Source organism: Triturus cristatus, chromosome 1_1, assembly GCF_964204655.1.
Source record: "Triturus cristatus chromosome 1_1, aTriCri1.1, whole genome shotgun sequence".
NCBI lineage: Eukaryota > Metazoa > Chordata > Amphibia > Caudata > Salamandridae > Triturus > Triturus cristatus.
The window spans coordinates 121,596,029-121,620,012 of NC_140579.1; the positions used below are offsets into that span (position 1 = coordinate 121,596,029).

The 23,984-nt window shown below is 44.4% G+C and overlaps 1 protein-coding gene across 4 annotated transcripts in view; it reads right to left on the bottom strand.

Moving 5' to 3' along the window:
* The window catches only part of VARS2 (valyl-tRNA synthetase 2, mitochondrial), a 234,331-nt gene that overhangs the window by 201,595 nt on the left and 8,752 nt on the right, over nucleotides 1-23,984 (bottom strand). The window contains exon 1 of one of the 4 annotated variants that reach the window (XM_085613764.1): nucleotides 14,204-14,325. The exons of the other annotated variants lie outside the window; for them this stretch is intronic. The gene's annotated coding sequence lies outside the window, so the exon portion shown is untranslated. Of the gene's footprint in view, nucleotides 1-14,203; nucleotides 14,326-23,984 lie in introns of those variants that run through there. 4 annotated transcript variants of the gene reach the window in all.

Consider the following 23,984-nt stretch of genomic DNA (forward strand, 5'->3'; position numbering starts at 1 on the left):
TTAGAGAGAGATTTAGAGAGACAGATTTAGAGAGAGCGAGAGATTTAGAGAGAGATGTTCAGAGAGAGATTTAGAAAGAGAGAGAGATTTACAGAGCGAGAGAGAGATTTAGAGAGGGATTTAGAGAGAGAGGGATTTAGAGCGAGAGAGATTTAGAGAGAGAGAGAGATTTAGAGAGAGAGTGAGATTTAGAGAGAGAGAGAGAGATTTAGAGAGAGAGAGAGAGAGAGAGAGAGAGAGATTTAGAGCGAGAGATAAATAGAGAGAGAGAGAGATTTAGAGAGAGTGAGATTTTTAGAGAGAGAGAGTGAGATTTAGAGAGAGAGAGAGAGAGAGAGAGATTTACAGAGCGAAAGAGAGATTTAGAGAGAGAGAGAGGGATTTAGAGTGAGAGAGATTTAGAGATTTAGAGATTTAGAGAGAGAGAGAGAGAGAGAGAGATTTAGAGAGAGATTTAAAGATAGATTGAGAGATTTAGAGAGTGAGAGAGAGATTTAGAGAGGGAGATTTAGAGAGAGATTTAGAGATATTGAGAGAGAGATTTAGAGAGCGATTTAGAGGGAGAGAGATATTCAGAGAGAGATATAGAGAGAGAAAGATTTACAGAGAGATTTACGGAGAGAGATATTTAGAGAGAGAGATATTTAGAGAGAGTGATTCAGAGAGAGATTTAGAGAGAGAGAGAGAGAGATTTAAAGAGAGATTGAGAGATTTAGAGAGAGTGAGAGATTTAGAGAGTGATTTAGATATATTGAGAGAGAGAGAGATTTAGAGAGCGATTTACAGGGAGATTTAGAGGGAGAGAGATTTTCAGATGGGATTTAGAGAGAGAGATATAGAGAGAGAGATTTAGAGAAAGATTTACAGAGAGATATTTATAAAGAGAGAGATTTAGAGAAAGATTTACAGAGAGAGATATTTACAGAGATTTATGGAGAGAGAGATTTACGGAGAGAGAGATATTCAGAGAGAAAGATTTAGAGAGAGATATTCAGAGAGATTTAGAGAAAGATTTAGAGAGAGATTTAGAAAGAGAGCTTTAGAGAGAGATAGAGAGAGAGAGAGAGAGAGAGAGAGAGAGAGAGAGAGAGAGATTGATTTAGGAGTTCCTTTCTACATTAATCAGGATAGATGATGGTGGTCCATAATGTCCGTTCCCAATTATCTTGCCATTAAAACCGTGGCGACAGTTGCTATGGTCACATCAATACTTTGTTTGTTGTGCATTTTTCCTGGCGTTGTTAAACATTATTGCCAGAAGATGGAGAGACACACAACGATTTTGGTTTAAAAGAAAGTTATACTAACGATTAGCTTACAGGAAGGGTCTCTGAGGAATACTTGTGGCCTTTATGCTTTGACTGCCTTTGTGTTAGCACTCACTTTATCGTGAAGTACCCTTTGCTTACAAAGGACAACTTGCTGTGTAGGCGAGACCTAAAAAAATGAAAATAAGTGGGGAAGAGCAAGGAAAGAAGCACTCCCATGGAGTGCTGATACACAAAGGGAAAGACTTATTCCTCGAAAGGCAGCAGTGGAAAATACAACTCTTCCAGTAAAAACACTGCAATCTGACTAGGCTGAACAAACAAAAGAATGGGGAGAAAAGAGTGAATCATAAGCAGACACTACAGATGGACAACAAAGCCATACAATTATGAGCACAGAGCTGACTCAATAGCCACTCTAGGTGTATGGGATGTATTAGAAACAGGTCTGCCTGTAGGCTGCTAATGGAGACTGGAGATTAAACTTTTTTTTTAAATCCTCTTCTTGTCAAACGAAAGGGAATATTTATATTGGTTTGAAATTAAAGAACACGCACACACAAATAAGGTAATTTTAGAAGAGCAGAATTAAATAACAACTGTTTAGAATCCTCCAGTCTCCAAAGGTGACGAGTTATCAGTCTTGCCACAGTTCTTCATACCACACCACAACCTTTGTCGAAGTCCCAGTGTAACATGCAGAACACGCACACACAAATAAGGTAATTTTAGAAGAGCAGAATTAAATAACAACTGTTTAGAATCCTCCAGTCTCCAAAGGTGATGAGTTGTCAGTCTTGCCACAGTTCTTCATACCGCACCACAACCTTTGTCGAAGCCCCTGTGTATCATGCATTCCAGTGAAGTACACTGACGGCATTTGATCTTAACCGTTGACCACGGACCAGAAACTGATCCTTCATTGGAGCCTAACGAGTGTGTGGATATCTTAATAACCAGCAAGCTTAGACCCTGAACCTGGGATTTAGAACTCACATACTCGAGATTAATTAAATCAATTTACCATCGACAGAAGCTAATGGAGACGCATGTAAAGCTGTTTGCTAAGGGGCAAAATCACTAACGTTACTGCAACCAAAGTAGCAATAAAAGGAGGGCAAGGATTTTGGCAACGATTACACATATGGAGAGAAAAGGCAATGAAATGAGCTACATGCAGACAAGCCCGGGAGTGGTGCGTGCGTGCGCGCGCAGTCTGCTCTTTTTGGAAGCACATACTCGTGCTTGAGGTGTGCCCATGCTCGCTCTCGCAAGGTGAATGCCGCCACAAGCACGAGTGTGTGCTTCCAAAAAGAGCAGAGCGACGGCTACAGGTCCTCCTAAGCAGCTCATGCGTGCTGCGTAGGCGAGACCTAAAAAGGCAAGTGTGTTTTGAAAGTCTTTGGATGAAAGCGACTGAATGATAATACATTATTACTGTCTGTTGGTACTGTGAACAGTTGGGTATGGATTCATTCTGCTGTTGTGTAACCACTAATTAAGTTCTATTTTCCCATGTAATATTTGATAGTTATCTTTTGTACTTGAATTTGTTTTCCAACTGTGTTCTTCATTCAATCCGCAACTATTATGAATAAATGTTAGGATTCTGAAATTTCAGACATTGAGTTACTCACAGGGTTGGAGAGGCCTGGAAAGTATGAAAGGCTCACTTGTGGTAACCTCTTGATATTTAGTGGGGAAGTCAACATTTAAGGTCCTTTTCAGATGGAGCAGGTGTTGGGTAACATTTTGCTTGGTTACTGCTGTTCTCCGCTTAAGTTTGCGCTCATTATCAGTCGGTGCTGTTTTCTCACTTTAATGTCCCCCACAGCTCCCCTTGGGTCATTTAATGGTCTACTGCTCCGCAGCATTAGTGACTTTTGCTTGCTTTCTTTAGGTATGCTATACAACATGGTTAAAAACCAGTAGCAAAGACATTAGGCCACAAAGGTGAGATCGATCAGTATTTTAAAGTTTTATATAGTGTAACCTGGACACAAAGGTGTTGGAGCGCTTAACATGAGCACCAGTTACACTACGGAAGGCCGTGTTTATTTATTTTTTAGGTCGAGCCTAGAGAGGCGCGCATGCGGTGCTCTAGGAGAAGGCCTCTTGGAATCACTTCAGACTTTCTGCAAACTTGTGCGTGTGGTGTTCGATTTTCCACACATGCTATTGGCCTTTGCATGTGGCTTTTAAAAATGAGAGCACGCAATTGGCCAAAGGTGGGTGCATGTCCCACCTTTTCTGAAAATGTTTACTCCCACAGCGTTTAGCTGTCAGGAGCGAGCAGCGGCACGCAGCGTGCCATCTATTGTGGATCATGTTTCATTTCAGGACCTTGCAGTTTTCCTTACAAGGCACGTTCCCACCACCACGGCCAAAGGACCGACCCCACCACCACAAGAGTGCGTGCTTCTTTTTCCAGCACTCACATTTCATCTATGTCAGCACTCTCTTCCTGCACCGTTATCTTTGTATTAGTAGTTATTGTCAAGACATTTGCTGTACTCTGTAGTTGGACTCTATAGTCACCTCTTTTTCGGTACCATCTTAAAAATTGACCGCACCTTTTAACATTAGCGTTTTTTCATCACCGTGGTGCGCGTTTCCTTTCACACCTCTGCGCAGCTGTGGTGCGTGCTACCTTTGACATCTCTGCATAGTGCACAGCTGTGGTGCGTGTTTCATTCCTCCACATTGCTTTTGGTGCTCGCTCGATCCAGGGGCATATCGCAGGCCCTTGCTGGGGGCGTAATTTGAGGTGGTGTCTGGCGGTGTGCAAGTGGGCACTTTATTAGCACTTGCTTTTTGTGCATACTTGCTGGCACCGTCTGCTAAATAATGCCTCTGCTTAGTTGTGGGGCGTGCTACCTTTCACATCTCTGCACAGTGTACAGCTGAGGTGCGTGCTTCCTTTCCCCCCATTGCAGAGTACACAGTTTAAAAATTGACCGCACCTTTTAACATTCACGTTTTTTCAGCATTGTGGTGCGCGCTTCCTTTCACACCTCTGCACAGCTGTGGTGCGTGCTACCTTTGACATCTCTGCACAGTGTACAGCTGTGGTGCGTGCTTCCTTTCCCCCATTGCACAGTACACAGCTTAAAAATTGACCGCACCTTTTAACATCCAGGTTTTTTCAGCACCGTGTTGCACACTTCCTTTCACACCTCTGCGCAGCTGTGGTGCATGCTACCTTTGACATCTCTGCACAGTGCACAACTGTGGTGCATGCTTCCTTTCCCCCCATTGCACAGTACACAGCTGTGGCGAGTGCTTCCGTTCCCCCCACTGCACAGTAGTGGAGCGTGCTTCCTTTCACAACACTGCAGATATGTGGTGTGTGCCTCCTTTCACCCCAGTGAACAGCTGTGGTGCGTGCTTCCTTTCACCTTAAAATGCACAGTGCACAGCTGTGGTGCGGGTTTCCTTCACCCCTCTGCACATGCCCCCTCCATCACCACCACGTGGCTCTCTCGTTTTCTTCCCAGTTTTCTGATGTTAGCATTTGTAAACTCACTGGACCTTGCAGCTTTTCTTACAAGGTGCGTCCCCCCCAACATGGCTGAGGGACAGACCCCACCGCAATAAGCTGGATTATAAATAGGGCTACCGGTTTTATGGTATTTTTTTTTTTAACATCTCTGTCTGTATTTATCCATGTTTATTTTTATGTCATGTTCTCTGTATATATATCCGCATTTATTTTTGTTGCAAGCAAAAAAAGACATTGCAGCTAGTATTTTTCCACATTTATTTAAACAGACAGTGCACACGGTTGTTATAGGTTTAGCTATATTTTTATATGTGCCAAATCAAGTAAACACAATACTGTCCTCTGAAAACTTTGCCATTGTAATACAAGTCACAGTGGTGTCACAGAGATTACTTGCAGTAAAATTAGTGAGCTGCTGCTGTGTTACAATATTGAAACCCAGTCACTAGCCATGATTATTAGATGTAAACACAATTTGTATTTAGACGAGTGCACCTGTGCACTTTCAGTGACCTGGCCAAAGATGGCATGAAAGAGCTGTCTACCTTTGTGATATATTAGAGATATTGGATGCCTCATTCTCCTTATTGTCAGTTCCATGCTCCTCCCTGCAGCATGCTCTGTGGTTCGAGTTGACTATCCACAGCTGAGAGAGCAAACGACCTCCTCTGAAGCAGCAAGCTCTTATTTCAGAAATAAATTAGAGGCCCTTCCATTAGTCATGCCGGGCACTATTTCCCTCACATTTCTGAGGCCTAAAATATCCAACAACACCCATGTGAGCTGGCAGCTTTTAATTCACATTTTTTTAAACTAAGTCCTTCACTAATGCAAAAACCCATTTTCCAGAAGTTGAAAACATTGGGCGTGTATCACTTGCCTTATTTTACTTTCTACTGTCTAGTAGAAAGTGAACAATTTACTTCAATACAGCAAGTCCACCCAGTTCCTCGCACAGTGGTGAAAAAAACGATTTAACCCCTTCAGTGCCACGCCCTTTCCCCCTCCTGTGCCGGGCGTTGCACTAGTGGGTGGGGTTCATGACGAGATAGTCTTGTCATGGGCACAGCGCAACCGTGTTCCATGACGAGACTATCTCGTCATGGGCACTGAAGAGGTTAACTTGAAAAAGAGCTTACATGTTTGCCCCGGCTGTCTCTGTCTCCCAGGAATGTTTGTTTTTCTTCATGTGGTGCCAAGTCAAGGAGGAAAGTTTACATTTTAAGGCCTGAAAGTATCGCTAATGCAACCTAATTTCCCTATTGTGTTTATGCCACAGGTCTTTCTGAACTTTTTGGGTCACACTAATTTGCCTACCAAAGATTAATGGCCCAGCAGGTGTTAAACTGGGCAGGCATAAACAACAATCAGGAAGAGGGGCGAGGCGAGGCAACCCTGGGCTGAAGCACGGATTGCCAAACAATTCTCAGAATCCAAAAATCTGATTTGGTCGTATTTTTCAGTTTCTATTTATAAATACAGACGGAAGAAAAATATTTTACTGTCTGTATTTATATGTAGAAATCCATTTAAACAGAAAACCGGGAGCCTTAATTATAATGCGCCCTGACAGAAGCACCAAGGCGCTGGACCTTGCAGCTTTCCTTACAAGGCGGGTCCTCTCCACCCCGGCCGAGGGACAAACTCCTCCGCCGCAAGCTGCAGTGACAGTATGATAATATTATTAATTTGGATTATTCCTAGCAACTTTGGCATTGAAATTATTGCCCTTTATTGCACTATTTGTTAGTTTTTAAATCATCATCAGCAACATTTGTGCCCTGTGCTGCCCAGAGAGGAAGCACACCAGTACCGCCAATGTAACAGGAGGCAGGCCCACCACCCCTTCCACACTTCCAACAAACGGCTCTGCAGTAAACAGTCTGTGTATTGTTTCTTATCGCTGCAATTTATCTCCCTTCACTGGCTCCTCACCCGCCCCTTTCATTCTTCCCCCCTCTCCCTCCCACTGTCTCCTCCCCAAGATTGCTGCAACAGACGCAAGTGTTTAGGCTCTGTTAATCTGCAGGAACATGAACACCCTTAACAGGCCCACGCTGCAACCGTTATTTTATTTTTTAAGCTACACTGATTATATTGATATGCCAAAACCATCCAAACATCCAACAAGGTGCCTACTATACAAAATAAAGGACACGGAGCATTAAAAGATGTTTTGTTTTTGGGAATATTGTTAAATAAAGAGTTTTCCGTGGGAGGCCTGCACACGGGGACAGTTCATACGCACCAGTTCAGCAACACAACATCGACAAAACTCATCACCACATCACTCAGCACCACCTCAGCATCACTCCACACCACTTCAGTTTGGCATGAAAATTTGACAATATCAATTCTCCACAAATAACTCTGCACTACTCCTATCTAATTAAAATACTATTTCACATTATACACCCTCCCGTTGTTTATATCCCACACCTAACAATAACAAGCATTGGCATAGCCAAAAGGTCTCGCCTTTGGGGCCTTATAAGTATTTAGTTATGCAGCACAATATCCTTCCTACAACAACATCAACTGTTGCATGGCTAAAAACTCCTAAGGTCCCAAAGGCGACACCTATTGGCTATGCCAATGCTTGTTTTTTTAAAGACACAGATTCCTGTTGTGAACCAGAAACATTTGGCAATGACCATACATAGATGGTTAGAAACGTAAATATCAGGAGTTAAAATGTCAATCGCGCTGTCAGGGAAAGGATTACATATGTGAATTATCGGAGGCAACCAGACACACAAATGACTACCACAAACAGGGCCCCCTCACATACCCACATCTACATTAGATGCATACTACATAAACATATCCAAACAAGATCGACCACGAGAGAGAGAGAGTGTGTGTGCGCACTGCACAGTGTTTGTAAACATGATCCAACACACCAGCTTGGCTGTTGTCAATCGGGCCCCCGTTTTCAAGAGAGACATAATGTAAGCAGTTCACAAGTACTGGTTTATAACGAAGAGCGACATCGCTTTAAAAAAACAGCTTGGCTCGGCGAGCTGCTGCTCTAGTCTGTTTATTCAACTGGGCCCTTGATTAAGACAATCCTATCAGTAAGAGGTGGGGCTTGGAAAGAGTTTTGCGAACTCCGTAGCGCTGAGGTTGGCGTCACCGATAGTGAGGAAGGAAGCGTAAAAATAGCTGAAGGGCGAAGGTTTCACGAACCTGACGGGATACTAAATATTACACAGCACCTCCACTTCAAGTCACTGGCTTAACTGCAGCTGAACCACAATATGAAACGTGGTCCCGCTAGTGAAATGCAATGTGTTTCAAACACAATGCACATCCGGTGGGCCCGGAAATTACCGTAGTACACTGAGCGTTTGCAGAAAACTGGGATAGTGTTATAAAAAGACAGTCTATGGCGAATCCTGTAAGCAGAACTAAAAGTGCGCGCCGTGTAGATAAAAGTTAGGCGCATGGCTGCCATACTGAAACATGAAGCACGGTGCCTGTGAAGAGGGTGCTGTGCAGAAAGAATAAAAGGTGCGTGGCCTCCAAAATCACACACACTTCCTCTCCGATAAAAAAAACAATCTGAAACATGAAGCGCGGCGCTGTGCTGAAAAAATAAAAGCCATGCGGTCTCCTAAATCATATAATAGAACAAAGATTGTTTACGCTTCCGAAATGAAAGACAATGCAATTCAAACACGCATACACACGCTAACTTCCCTTTAGTAAAAAAGTAATTTGAAAAAGGGCTCACAAACACACGCTAACATTAGAACTATGCCTTTAGGCTACCACAAGCAGGAAACCAAGTACTGTCCTGGGAAGCGCTGGCTGGTGCGTGTGTGAAAGAGAGAGGGGAGCAGGAGGTGAGCCGGGGAGTGGTGCGTTAGTGCGCGCGCAGTCTGCTCCTTTTCAAGCACTGCACTCGTGCTTGTGGCGTCTCGCTGCTCGCTCCCACAAGGTGGATACCGCCACAAGCACGAGTGTGTGCTTGAAAATGAGCAGAGCGATGGCTAAACGCCGTCCTATAGGTCTCGCCTTTTATTAAGTTAAAGCCATTTGCTTTGCTATATAATACCATTAGCAAATCAAATGGCTTTAACTTAATCAAAGGCGAGACCTATTGCATTTTCAATGCTTGTTAGGTCAGGCTTGACAGTACAGCTGTTCGATAGTCTTACTGTTACCAGTTCTTTACAGTAAGCAGAGCGGGATGGGCTCCACCCAAAGGTGTACATCCTTCTCACGTTAGGCAGGGCTCTGTTTTTCGCATAATATTACTTTCTATGTAATGCTTGCATTCCACGCCTGCAGGACTATTTTACCATCCCAAGAGTAGTGGGCATCATCACACATTAAGTTCGATAGCTCATGGATGCAAAGCGTGTAAGCAAGCAGTCCTTTTAAGTTGTGGTCATGATGCAACTTTTTAGGTCTCGCCTGAGCCAGCGCATGCGCTGTCTGGCGAGACTTTTAGTAAGTGGGCTTTAAAAATCCGACCACGCGCTTTGGCTTGTGGCCTAAAGCTGGCGGTTACGCGCACAGGCACCATCTGGCTTTCCTCTCTCGTCATGGCTCATTAAGCCAGACGTGCCTCCTTGTTGTTCCATGGAGCATCGGGCACTTTCTGCATTTTGCTTCTGGCAGTCGAGTTCTTCGGACAGCTTTTTTCACTTTCTGCTCCAACGAAGTGCACTAACGACATGGAAACAAAAGTGGCTCCTTAAACGTTTCACAGGCAAAATACTACAGACTCGATTAAGATACAATTTCGCCATTATCCTGAAATAATTTTTGTTTCTACACATTCAAGCTCTGCTCAAATAAAAATGCTTGCAACAACCCCCTTTATCCACTGGGTGTCACTTCTACCTTAAGAATAATAGCGCTGCAGGAAACTTGTTTGATCGTGCACTTAAACATTTGAATTCAACAGTGAAAAGTGCATTCTATATTTGTTTTTTCTGATGTGTCTGATGTACTATTTTATTGGTTATTCAAATCGAATAACTAGGTTTATGCCCAAGTTAGTTTTTGCTTAACCTGAATGTGAGTAACATGCTTGGTGTCTGCTAATCACGCATACTTCTTTAGAAGAGACCCGAACTATGCTAATCGCCATCAATAAATGCTGATTCGAGGCAGCGGCGGCTTTCAAATGTATATTTGTTTCCACCCTTTACAGGTTCACAAACGGAAGTCATTACCTTGAGGTGCGTTGTAAAGTTTGGTGTAAGGCAACTAAACTGACCTGGGAACCCGAAACCCACTATATCAACACATTTTTATTTAGGTTTTTGTAAAGTGCTGTCTTTTGACGTTTTGCCGTTTCATAGCACTAACTGTAGGTAACGGGGCAATTTTCGGTTAATGTATAGTTACTTCTTTTGGATGAGGTCGGAGTGTATCTGACAGGATGATCACTGAGAGGCCCTGTCCTTCTTGGGGAGAGGGGGAATGAGGGTGCGGAGGGGGCGGGAAGGCTCCATTAAATAGACTTGTTTTTGGGTTTGTGTGCAATGTAAAGGTGTAAATATGTGAAAACGAGCTGTTTAGTGCTCTGTGTGAACTAAATTTTCCTACTTCCAGGCCCACATGGCAACACCTTAGGTATCTGAATCCTCTTTCAGAAGGACCCTAAGCATGATATTGTACAGAACCTCGCATTCGAGGTGTACCTGTTACAATAACAAGCATTGGCATAGCCAATAGGTCTCGCCTTTGGGACCTTATAAGTGTTTAGCCATTTAACACTTGATGTTGTTGCACCAAGGATATTGTGCTGGATAACTAAACACTTATAAGGTCCCAAAGGCGAGACCTATTGGCTATGCCAATGCTTGTTCTACCTTCCCAGTGCTTATGCAACCAAACAAATTCATTAATATAAACAAGCATTGGCATAGCCAATGGGTCTCGCCTTTGGGACCTTATAAGTATTTAGTTATGCAGCACAATATCCTTACTGCAACAACATTAACTGTTGCATGGCTAAACACTTATAAGGTCCCAAAAGCGAGACCTATTGGCTATGCCAATGCTTGTTTCATTTGTAGCATGCTTCTGTGGCATTTTAAAGACACGTGGTTTTGACTTTATTTCTATGGATTTATGTTGATAATGTTGCATTCTGTTGAGATGGTTTGATATATCTACATGGAACTGTGCATCCTATTTGTTTCTAATATAAAGGCTTTTTTGAGGTTGGAAAGCGAGTGTGTAGGCACATTGTTTGCGTGAATTGTTTCTGATCGGGGAAGAGAGACGCTGCCAGCATGCAAGCTGTTTGGAAAGGCTGAGTGAGATCTTATTGTATTGGAAGTGAGAAGGGTGCGACAAAGGGGGTAGGCGGGGGGAGGGAGGGCTGGATGAGGGCTAAATCGTTTCTGGTTGTGTTGTGAAACCACACGCACAGCTAGAAAGATTGCTATCGCTCTCCTGAGCTGCATATGGCTCTTGTTTGGGAATGTATCCTTTCAGTGAATTGTCTGAAATTACAAGATGGCAAGCTTTCCGTCAAGATATGACCCTAGTTTACCAGCTGCAAATAAGTTTGATGTAGCTACAAAACCACGTCTGACGGATATTTTAGTTTATATAGAGTAAATAGTCATTTGGTGGGAAATGTGCTTTTAGGGCATCAAAAAGGCAGCGTGTGTTTTAGTTCTTATTTATGTTTTTTGATTGCAAGCGTTGGCTATATAGACAAACACATTATTTGAATAGTATACCTATAAATGCAGCATTTTCAATTTCAAAACATAAATTTGAAGGAAAAGACACAACTTTTCAGATGCCCCTAAAAACAATTGGAAAAGACATAGCCTTTTAATTCCCATAAATGCAGCGAAGTTTGAATAATTAATAACATACTATTGAATAATTAAGTACATACTTTTTTTAATAAACCACAGACACTATGTAGAATAAAATACTGTAGCAGTTTAGCAAACAAGAGAAAGAGGCGCTGTGTTTCTATTTGCACGCGCTTTGTGGCGCATTAAAAGGCAGCGTGTCTCTCATTTGCTAAACTTTTACAGTATTTTAAGCTAGGTCGCATTTAATCCTAATGAAAAGTATCAGCTTTTTTTGTTGTGACTTTGGATAAATTGTAAGGTAATGGGAGGCAGTTGCAGTTCAGGACTGTTTAAAAGTACGATGGAATGTCTGAGAGAAAATGTTCTACCCAAAATTGGGCAACTGAGGAAAAAATATGAGCGTCACTCAAATAGTGTTCAAAACACTGAGCACAACTCTGAGCATAAGGAAGGAAGGAGGCGGGGAAATGTGTAGGGAGATGTGGGGAGCACATCAGAAGGCCTGAATGGAGGAAAGAGGCGCGGATATCTAAGAAGGCACAGAAACCGGCACAACTGGTGAAAGCGGAGATGCAGAAGGGCGAAAAAGACCTTCAGTTTGTGAGACCCATAGTAAGTGCCCTGGGGTTCGATGGAGGGTTCAGGCTGGTGCTGAAACATGTATACAGTAGGCCTCAGTCTTTTTGTGTGATAGGGTGTTATATCAAACATGAATGCGGTCCAAAAAACTGAACTAATTTGGAGACTACCTTACAGGATGAATGGATGGATAAATGCATGCAGCCACAGGAGTAAGTCTTGCTGATTGACAAGTAGAAGACAGTCTTACATGGAATAACTCTGCTGTGGGGTGAAGCAGCTACATGAATCCCCATCCCCTGATAAAGGGGAAGCTTCATCAGCGAAACCGTTCTTCCCCCAGGTAAGTCTACCCCGGGCGGTATTGGTGATACTCACAGGGGCAGCCAGAATCCGAATGAGTAAGAATGCCAAGGCCGTGTCTGCTGGAGAGCAGGGGCCGTGAAAAGTGCTGCAGCCACAGAGCTCGGAGGTAAGGGTTTAGGTGTTCCCTTAAGGACGTACCCGTCCATGACACCCCACAACACTTAAGCTAGGCTGAGAAGGGGCGCAGCAGTGGAGTGAGCGAGATTTAGAGGCCGATTTTCATTGAGTCCCTGAGTTTTCGCCAGCAGGTGTAGCATCTCAAGAGTACACAGGGTGCAAGAAACAGTTTGTGGAATGACAGATGCGTCATGCAAAGTCTGCACCTGAATGAGTTCCTTTAAAGTGTGGGGCCTTTGTTTCTCTTCACCCTCATGTAAAGATTTAACTTGTAGTTAGACTAGAGAGGGTGTCTGCACACACCACATATCCAGCACGCTAATGACCTTCCTCACTCTGCTCTGCCCAAAAATCACTAATCTTTATAGGAAAAGGTTGCGCCTTCCCTATGACGGACATTGCCACTCATGGCACAAAAGGGCTGCCAACCGCTACATTTTCATAAACATAATGCACAGTGTAATACCAATTCCTTTGGGTCGAGTTTGTGCTATATAAATGTGCAAAAAAAAAAAAGTCTGCCAGGTTAGTTCACACCGGAAACCGACTGAGTCAAGCACTTCCAAACCTCGGTGGGTGAATGTCGTGCGAATGGAAAAAACGGGCACATAAATCAATATGGTAGCCATCTTCCTCGAAAATATGTTTTTACCTTCTGGCAACGGGGGAAAAGTGTCTAAGAACGTTTCATATCTGTTAGAAAAAGGTGTGCGCGTAAAAACATTTAAAATGCGCTGGCCGCATCTTTTGGCTGACCAGTGAGCTCAGTCTCACTTTCTCCAGCATAATCACAGCCTGCACAGAACAAACGATCCATTTAAGACCTCTGCAACAGCAGAGGCTTTGATTTTGACAGGAAAAGAACACCAAAAAGCCTCGGCTGTGAAAGCCCTTCTCGGAACAAAAAGAAAAGCAAACAGACTGTGGCGTGTGATCTCAGAAGGCAAAGCACTTTTTGACGATTTGATGGACACTGGTTAGCAGGGAACCACTCAGCGTGGAGGACGCGAGCAAGGGGAAAGAGAAGAGCTCGAGCGCCGCGCTGCTGGCGGCAGTGCCACGGGAGAAGCGAAGGGGGGTATGGGATGGGCGTGACCGCGGCGCCACTCTGCACGCACAGAGCCTCGGCTTCTTTACCACATCACAGGGGAACAGAGGAGTTGACAAATTAGCGTGAACAAGGGAGTTGTCAGAAGTGAAATGAGTGGCGGACTGAACCAAGATATCACCCGACCTGGCAGGTGGCCGAACTGCCGAAGGAAGAACTAGGCTTTCCTGCACATAATGCAGTTAATTTCCAGCACTGGCCGCGCGGCCGTGAAAGTAACGGCCGCGCGGCCGTGAAAGCGAAAGTAATAACGATCGCGATCAAAGCGAAAGTGATCGCGATCGCTAGGACGGGACGCGCTGTGTGGCAAGCACGCGAGTGGTGCGCATGCAGCAGTGATTGGCGGCTGCTCGCGTGCACTCAAGCTTTAGGCTACAGGCAGCACTTCAAAAATCCCAAATACAAAATGTCTCTCCGAGCCAGCGCAAGCACTGGGGCTCAGCGAGACCTAAAAAACATGTACCTCTATACATACATGGACTTTCGGTAAGTCCATTTTATCTATTGGTCTATTCAACGGTCATTCACATTTTGCTTGCAACTCCCACAACTTAGAGCATGGGGTAATCAGTGGGTGAGCCCACTTCAGCTCTCTTGCACTGTGCGGGATGGCACTTGCCTGATCACAAGTACACATCTGCCTGAAAAAGAAGCAAAAGACACACAAGTGATGGATGGAATGCAGAACAAATCAAAACATTCACCCCCAGTCAATAGATCTGGGTTAAATTAATTGTTATTTTGCTCACTACACAACCCGTTTGGACCCAGCATATGCAAAAGAGTCTTGACCCTGCTCCTCATGGGAACTGTCCAACCCAAACTGCCAAGCCAGATCATCCCTGGACCAGAAACAATCATCCTGGGATTGGTTTTAGGGCATTACCCCATATCAGCCATTCTAGCTTGAATCCAGTAGCACAGTGAGCGGTGGACCCACGTCATACCCGGCACACTTAGGCCGAGAACAAAAGACACAAACGATGGCTGGAATGCGGAACAAATCAAAACATTCACCCTCAGTCAAGAGATCTGGGTTAAATCCATCGTTCTTTTGCTCACCATGCCATGTCAACCCAGTTTAGACCCATCCATATGCAAATCAGTCTTGATCCTACTCCTCATGGGAACAGTTCAGCCCGAACTGCCAGGTCAGTTGCACTGAAGTGGACTTCAGTGCAAGGGCTGCGGGGCCAATACTTTAGTTTGCTATTTCTTTTATCTTTCCTTTTTTAGGTCTCGCCTGAGCCAGCGCATGCGTTGCTCTGGCGAGACATTTAGTGAGTGGGCTTTAAAAAGCCGACCACAGCTTTTTGGGTGGCATAGACCGTGCGGTTATGCGCACAATGACGAGCAGAGGCGCCTCTGGCTTTCCTCTCTCATCATGGTGCGCGCACATCGCACACCACTCGCCAGACGTGACGCTGCAGCTGCTTTCACTTTCGCACGCTAGAAGGGACAGCAACAGCGCGCGATCTTGATCAGTTTCACTTTCGCGGCCGTGCGGCCAATGCTTGTATTGTATTCTATTGCTGAACCCGTGCATAAAGCTAGGCTTGAAGTGTATATCATAGATGTCAGCACTGCAATATCTATTGATTCACCAAGCGTGGTTATTGAAAATTAGACTTTGTTTCCTTAGAATGATATCAGCGTCATTGAAATGCGCTCGCCATTTATAAGGCACTCTGCTGTTTATTCATCTACTAAAAGTGTTAGACTCTATCTGTAAGAGGGAAACAGATTTTTTAAACGGTGAATCAAGACTCATTATAATGTAAAACAAAAAAATATTATTTATCTACGTTAAACAAGATACCAGCTACTTTGTTGCCAAGCCATGCCAGGCTTCGTCGACGGTTTACTGTGTGCGTGCCTTGTTAATTTGTTTTTGGAAAACAAGGTGATATTCTTCGTGTGATGTCCTGTAAAGGTCTCATTTCGTTTTACCAGATAGTAATGTTTTCTTTCTGTCTCCAGAGTCGTGCGTGTAGTCCTTTAACCCCTTCGCCGCGGCGGGAATTCCGCCGCGGCGCGGGGGGGTGCGGGGGGGCAGCGCGGCGGGCCTGTGCTCATGACGGAGCCGCTCCGTCATGAGCCACAGTTGAGCTGTGCTCATGACGGAACGGTTCCGTCATGACTCCGCCCATTTGCGTTGTCGCCCCGCACAGGCGGGGAAACAGCGCCGCGCAGGCGGAGCGGCCGCCGACAGGATTGCCATGACGGAACCGTTCCGTCATGAGCACACGGCAACCGTGGCTCATGACGGAACGGTTCCGTCATGAGCAGGGAAGGGGTTAAAGCACACGCTGCTCCTTGCGTTAGGCTTTCTCCTACTTCTTGACAAACAGCTTCCCTCGCTGGACAAAATAAATAATGCAGCCTATGAAGTAAAAGCACGGCTCATGGTAGGGAGACGCTTTTAAGAACTAACTGTATGAAGATATTTTATTTTTGACATGCTTGGGGAATTAATTACTTTGTCATCACAAAAATATATCTATGTTCTGTTACAATCTTTCAAACATAACCGATCACCACCCTCAATCTGCCTCACTTTTGCTGTACATGATTTCCTTCTGGAATGCACGTTATATGCAAACAAGCACATTGCATGTGTAATCTAATTTTGAAATCAATATAAGATAATAATCAATGATGCACTAGTTTCTTGTTGGACAGAATAACTTTGTTCTGGAATGCAAGCCTTATCTATACTTATATCAGATTTTATATAGCTTTTCCACTTGTATCTCAATTGTAACTCACTCAAGTCCTCTATATTTTTATTCAGACGTTTCATACGCATTATCTCCTCCAGATCTCTGCCTAGTATTTTAAGCGCCTCACATGCCCCTCTGCCTCATACATAGTGGAATGCGAACTGCACGTGCTCTCATCACTCATTTCCATGATGTTCCACCGGGATTTGCTCCTAAAAGGCACTAGATAATTGAGCATACACGCGAACCCCCCCCCCCCCCCCCGCATCACTCATGTTCTTTACCAGCTCCTGCAATATGGGATCTTTTTTCCCTGAGCTTGTTCAGACTCGTGGCTTCATACAGCACGAGAGATGGCGTTTGGCAGCGAGCGAGAAGATACACAGCTCAGTCTCAAGAAAATCACAAAGAACAAACACATCGGAAGTTAACTCGGACTCTCGGAAGCAGAACGCGCTTTTGAACGAAGTTGATGACCTTTTCTACGATTATAAAGAAAAATAATCATGACAGTTAAATATCAGTTAATAGTGTGATTTATTAAAACCACTGCAATGCATCTGCAATGAACCAGAGCCTCTTTCGGACCCCATCCAGGGTCAGGCTGCAAAAACAAATAGGCCCTGGCACCAAGGTCAGACTGGCCATACCAGGCATGGGACGAGAGGCTGGAGGGGTGGGAGGCTGGTTTTGTAACCGGGGACCGGTTTTGCAGCAGTGCTGCAAAATCGGCCCCCAGTAACAAAACAATCATTTGCAATGAAATAGGTCTATTATTAGCGAATTTTTAAGCTATTGGCATTGTAAATGACAATGCCTTTTATGTCTCTGTTTTCAAAACCAACACATAGATAAAAGGTTTGTCATTTACAATGCCAGTAGCTCAAAGTCTAGCAAATGCGAGACCTATTGCATTGCAAATGCTTGTTTGGTAATGTGGTCATCCTTTTTGTCTAAACATTGTCTTAGGATACAGTAATTCAACGTCGTTAGACCTTTTTTTGGAGATGTACATTAAAATTAAGAAGAGTTTCTGTATCTACTCTAAGCAAGCCTCTCTGTTCCGAAGCATAAATAAGGTTCTATTTAAGGTAATTGGAATGGTTGAGTACTAAAAGAACAAATATTAAATTGTTGCAAGCATACGGCTTATGAATTTAGCAGGCAGAGTGCTTTCTTTGTTGTGTGGGTTTTTTTTCCTCCTTCACTTTTTATTTTTGTGCCATTACATACATCACCTATATCCTGCTCTGCTTCCTGAATGTTTGGTTCATATTATCACTGCGCCTCATCACACAGTAGCACCTTTTTCAATGATGCTGAATGACGACAAATGCTTATTACGTTTGCCTCTGAGGTACATATATATTGTGAGGTTTACATTTAATGTAATTTCATTTATTTTTACAACCAATACAAAATAATATCTCTGAGATTTAATAAACCGAAGAGGCTTGGTTTCAACTGACACATGTTTCGCCCAGTTGGGACGTTGACCATCTTGGTCTTTTTTTAAAAGATTATTTTCCAATCTTCACTGATTTTCATTTTACAAATATTAGAAAGAATATAAAATTGTTACTGATATTTTCTATTCCTACTTGTCTTTTTAGGACTGTGAAACTCATTCCGTGTTACAATGTTCGAGCGGCGCTTTTATGTGTGTGTGTCGCATTGTTGGTTTGTACATGGAAAGCATCCGTTTTAAGTCATCGGCCTAGGGTGCACACATGAGAGTGAAGTTTAGGGTTAAGGATATTCCCTCTCTGACCAATTGGGGCCACCGGAGCACCCCTGGGACTGTGGAACCGTGATAAGATCAGGGCACTCGAACAGTAAAGGGCCTTGCGATGTGCCCATCGACCTCACTTTCTCAAACCAAACAGCACGAACAAAGAGTTCCCAACAGGCCCATCGGCATTCCACTAAGAAACACAATGAAAAAAACCCACAGTCACAACCTACAAAGATCTTTAGAGCATCTGAGCAAATTAAAAAGCACCACCGAGTAGTCTTGACTCACAATACTTTTACAGTGAACCTGAATGTAAAATTCCCCTCATGTGAATTTTAACTTTAAGATGCAACTTGATATGTCTACCAAACAGGTTGTGTTTCGCTGTCTATTCTTGGCTCTAGGCCCCTGCTATGTAGAACATGCGAGGTATCCGAGGCCCTCTAAGATGCCAGCCCAGTGCCCCACAGCAGCCCTCCACTCATTTCTCTGCAGGCGAGGAGGACAGGCAAACATTGGATTCAGACCAATATGCCTTGGAGAAAGCGGTGGTTTAAAGACACAGATTTTATAAAAATGTGCTTTTGATTCTGCATACTGATCCTGTGCCAAGGGAGGAATTCAAAGCATGGTCCTCCTTGACCAACAAACGTGAGGCAACTGGGTGCATGCCTGGGATTAGGAAAACTAAGCGCACACAAAGAAACGCCTCCGAACATACCACACGACTCTGAGGCCATAAATTCCTCCCGTGCTTAGACTTCAAGCATCACTTCAGCCAATAGTTGTCCCTCGGACAAGCAGCTCACACACCTAGAGGTAAGAGAGAAACTCCGGCCATAAACAACCATTGGCAAAGCCAATAGGTCTAGCCTATGTATAGGGTAGTGCAGGGTGGAGAGGAGGAGGATGAATGGGATAGAGTGGAGTGGCTTGAAGTGGCATGGCATAGAGTGACGTAGAGTAAGTAGAGTTGTGAAGACTAGAGTGGCATAGAGTGGGTTAGAGTGGCGTAGAGTGGCATAGAGTAGCGTAGAACGGCTTAGAGTGACATATAGAGTGGTATAGAAGAAGTGGACTGGCGTGGAGTGGCATAGTGTAGAGTGGTGTAGAGTGGAGTGGCGCAGGGTGGAGAGGCGGAGGTGGAATGGGATAGAATGGAGTGGCTTGAAGTGGCATGGCGAAGAGTGACGTAGAGTACAGTAGAGTGGTGTAGACTAGAGTGGGTTAGAGTGACGTGGAGTGGCATAGAGTAGCGTAGAACAGGACAGAGTGACATAGAATAGAGTGGTATAGAAGAAGTGGACAGGTGTGGAGTGGCATAGAGTGAAGTAGTGTAGTGTTTCTTCACAGCATTGGCAGTGCCCACAGGACTAGCTTTAAAACTGTAAACCAAATTGTGTGCATAGAACACATGTAAACCGCATTTGTAAAGTCCGGTATTTACATATGCTACCACACTAAAGTCACACCCATTGGTGCTTCCAATTGTATTACAACATTTACATAGCGCTTAATGGCATGCCTACTTGTTTGTTTCAGAAAACGTTCCCATTTTTAAGTCTGATATTGCCAACTGTATGCCCCGTTATTAGGAATTAACCAGAAAATGGAAATGATACCCTACCCTCCTCAAACCCAGGGAGGCGACCGGGTGGAATCTGCCATTTCTTTCCCCCAGCACTGCCCTGGCTGTGTGTCGTGAGCAGGTACCGCTGCGTCTGTGTTGTGACTTAAATCAAATCAGAAAAGAGGCGCCTGACGGTGTGCTCTGCTCCTCTCCCCCTGGCAGTCTTTTCAAGCTTAGAGCAGTTCTCTTTCTTGGGGAGAATATCCGCCCTCCGCCCCCCAAAGTCCCTTGCCCTAGGATCACCACGCTGCGTATGCAGGGGGCAGCACCGCGGTGGTTGCAGTTAACATCTTAACCACAAACACAAAACGAGAAACAAACATAAAAGTTGAAACAAATCCTGGGCATCCATGTAAAGTCATAAGGAAAAGAAATGCTTTTTAGGTCTCAGCTAGCGATGGCTGCGCTTGCGCAGTCTCGCTCGCGAGACATAATGACTTGGGTGAAGAGGGGCTTGAACCCGCCCCTCTTCTTCCCTGTTCTCCATTGGCTGGCCTAGTAAATGCTGGCCAGCCATTGGAGAAGAGGTCCCGTCACTCCGATCCTGCCCCGTCCTTTTCGGATCGGGGGGCGTGTTTTTTGCGAGAAGTCTCAGGGAGGAGACAACAGCAAAACACGCCCCCCAATCCGAAAACGAGGCTGCGTTTCTCCGAGGCATATCTTCTCTGCCTCGGAGAAAGGCGGTGGTGTCCCGGCGTTGCTCCCTCACCTGATCGCCTTGTTTTGTTTCCCTCTTGTTTGACAGCTGCCCTCTACTTCGCCTCCTTTCCCTGGCGCGGTGAAACCGGATGAGTGCGCCCACCCCCGGGAGGAGGGGAGAGCGCAGACAAGAAAGCGGAGGATGTTCCAGGCAGAAATGCAAAGAGAAAGAAAAAAAAAACTCTTCGGAGATTGCCATGCCATTAAAAAGCCAGGTCACAAAGGAGGCGCCGGCGCCCCCCCTCCACGGCGCTTCTTATTATTTTGATTCATTCTTTGTCACGGGGAGTGGTTGGGTAGTTTATGACTTGTTTGCGAAATCGCAGTGACAGAGAAAGCTCGGCTGTCACTTTTTCCCCACATGCTTCCCTTAAACTCGCAGAGTGACTGGCCACAATTTACAGGAGTTAAGGGTGCTAGTTTTCATCCTTTTTTATGCTCAGATCGGTGGAATCATATTTACCCAATAGATCACCTCAATTTAACATCTTATTTTTGGGTTTCAAGCACCATTTATTTTTATGCTACAGACCGCACATTCACGTGCTTTGCCTCGTGTTTTGTTATTATGAATCGCCACATGGCGCTAGAGGGCAGACCCCGAGGCTATTTTAGTAAAAGCCCAACGTAAATAAGATTGTTTACTACCATTGCTCGAGTACATGCTTACAAAAAAGCATTTCATGGTCCTCGAAAATAAAAATCGATTAGCTGACACTCTCGAATGCCCCTCACAAATCTTAAATGCGTTTAACATATACGTGTATCAACACTGTATTTTGGCATCAAGAGAGGCGTTTATTCACATTAAATAAGACATACCAGAGCATTAGGATTTATGAGGCAATCCCGCTTTTTTTCCAAAATATTGCTGTTCCTTATTTTTTACTGTATTGCTCCAGAAATACCGACCACTTCAAGATTAGGCAATATTTAACTGCACCTCTTGGGTGTGTAACCACCGTCCCCAAGTGACTGCGCGTCACTAGTACTCTTTTAATCCACATTTTTTTTTAAGTCAACATGATTTTGCGTTCTGGGACTTGTAGTTCTAATATTTACTATTAGATATATGTGCTGAAAGCTCACAGCAAGAGACGTACTTTTGTTGTCCTTTGTTAAGGCTCCAGTGCCTGGCAGTAAAAGGCTAAGATATCTCCGGACAGAACCTTTGCAATTGTTTGAGTTGGGGGGGGGACACTGTCAAAATCTGAAGCTGCTACTGACAGAAACCTAAGCAGCTCTTCCTATTTCCCCCCAAAAATCTGACATTCAGCTGGAAACTGCCACGTTATGCAAAGTAGGCTGAGAGGGGGAGGGATGGGCCATTTAAACTTTAAAAATCAACATCGCCGCCCGTTGCACGCCCCTCCACATGGCTGCAGCTGTGCGCTGCACTCAGTGCTCGGTAACGTGGCTCAGCTGCTGCTGGTTTTCCCCTCACACTTCCTGTAGCCCGGTGGTAGCTTGGGTGGCTCATATCCGGTGCACTTAAACCCCTCTGACTCACTGGCTGAGCACACAACAAGCCAACCGTCTGAAGGCAGACAGGGAGGGCTCTCGTCCCCTCCCGCTGCTCAAAGAATGTCATGTTTCTCTCGCGCACAGAGCCTGCCTAGAGCGCCAAGCAAGCACACATGGCGGGAAGCTAGCACTCTCTTGAAAACCACACCATTTCCTAAAATAAATCAAAATATCGGAGTAACCAACCATAACACAACCCAAAAGCGCGATGATACGAAGAGTAATTTCTGGACGCAGGGGACGCTGCCGCGTTATAATATGTTGGGTGGGATTTCCACGCACGTCCGACTTTGAAGCGGAGTGAAGCGGGTTCGAGTCTGGCGTGAGGCTTATGCATAGGCAGTGATTTTGTGCAAACCATTCCGTGCTTAAAAATGAATGTTTTCGTCTGTAACTGAACTGGTGCTTATGTAAAGCGCTCTAATATCTTCGGGTTGAGGTTTGCACTAATTAAAACTGCAAAAAAAGCACACGTAGTATTGCCTATTTTCATGTTTATAATCGTCAAACGTTTAAAAATAGGTTAATTCAAGAGGGTTTGAGGGGGCTCTAGAATAAGTAGTGAGACACAATGATGATTATAGTATACATCTTACTTCCAAATATAGCCCAGTTTTACAAACTTGTAGTTTGATGTGTTTTTCTGTTTTCTATTAAATCCCGTCATGTCTCTGTGAGCCTCTCATTCAAACCACATTTTAAACGCTGGGACTCACGCGCATCTGTCCCTCGTGTGAATCACCCTTTACAGGAAATCAGTTGTATTGTCAATGGATGAGTGGCAAAAACCTGAGACTGTGTTACTCTGCATTTGCATGGTGTCTCGGTGACTCACTTCAGCTGCAGCAGCTTTGTGTGAAGTTTGCTTTGCTCGGCCGGCCCCCAGCAAGGAGGAGGGGGTGGAGGCTTTTGTTTCTTGTCACGTCGGTGCCCTTTCATGTCAGGCTGTAAAAGCTTCTCGTTGAACTGCATGGCAAAGCATTCCCCCACACAGAGGACAGCAACGCCACTGCCAGGGAGACAAGCACCCAGCTCTCACCAGGCGCTCTCTTAAAAGTTATACCCTGACATTTAGGAGCAAGCGTCTCTTTTATTATTACACAGTTGCGGCCAGCATGGCTTTTAACACACAAAACCATGAAAACATTCCAACTGCCTGGCAGTGAATGCCTGGACATATAGTTTCCTACCTACTAGGGTTTTTATAGTTTTTATGATTAAATGGCTAACATTACTTCCAGGCATTTTTAAGCAAAAACGTTTTATTTCTAGAAACTCAAGTGAAACATATGGGCCTGTTTAGGAGTTTTTGTAGTTTACGCCAGGGCACCCTAACAAAAAGTGGACCACATTTGCGGATTGCTCCTTTTCACAAACACTGCTTCAGTGTTTTTAGGTCGAGGACCGTCCGGTTTGCCGAATGCAGAACCGGAAGTCGGAGATTTCATGTTTTGGAGAAGAGGGACTTGAACCCACTTTTTAAGACTATTCTTCTAAAATAAATCCCATTCTGAATTACGGTAATGCAGGAATAATACTGGGTAAAGCCTCCGATTTTAAAATATATGGTATGGATGAAGGGTACTTTGCCAAGTCTTAGGCCTGCCCAGTGCGTCAGTCTCAAAACAACATTTAGAGGCCCCAGCACTTTAAATGGAAGTTGGCTTAAACTTTTTTTAATTTTTGCTAACTAAAGAGGGGAATGTACGTATAGCTAGGCAGTCTCTGTTAGATTTGGGTAAAAGTCAGAGCAACTACATCTGCAAAATGAGGAAAGCAGTAAAAAGGCTGCTCAAAAATGATGATATGCTTAACATGTTACAAGAGTTTCTGCATGGTAACCCAGGCTTATTGATAACAAGCATTTACAATGCAACGGTCTCGACATTGTTAAAGTTAGAGCTATTGGCATTGCTCATGACAATGGCGTTCT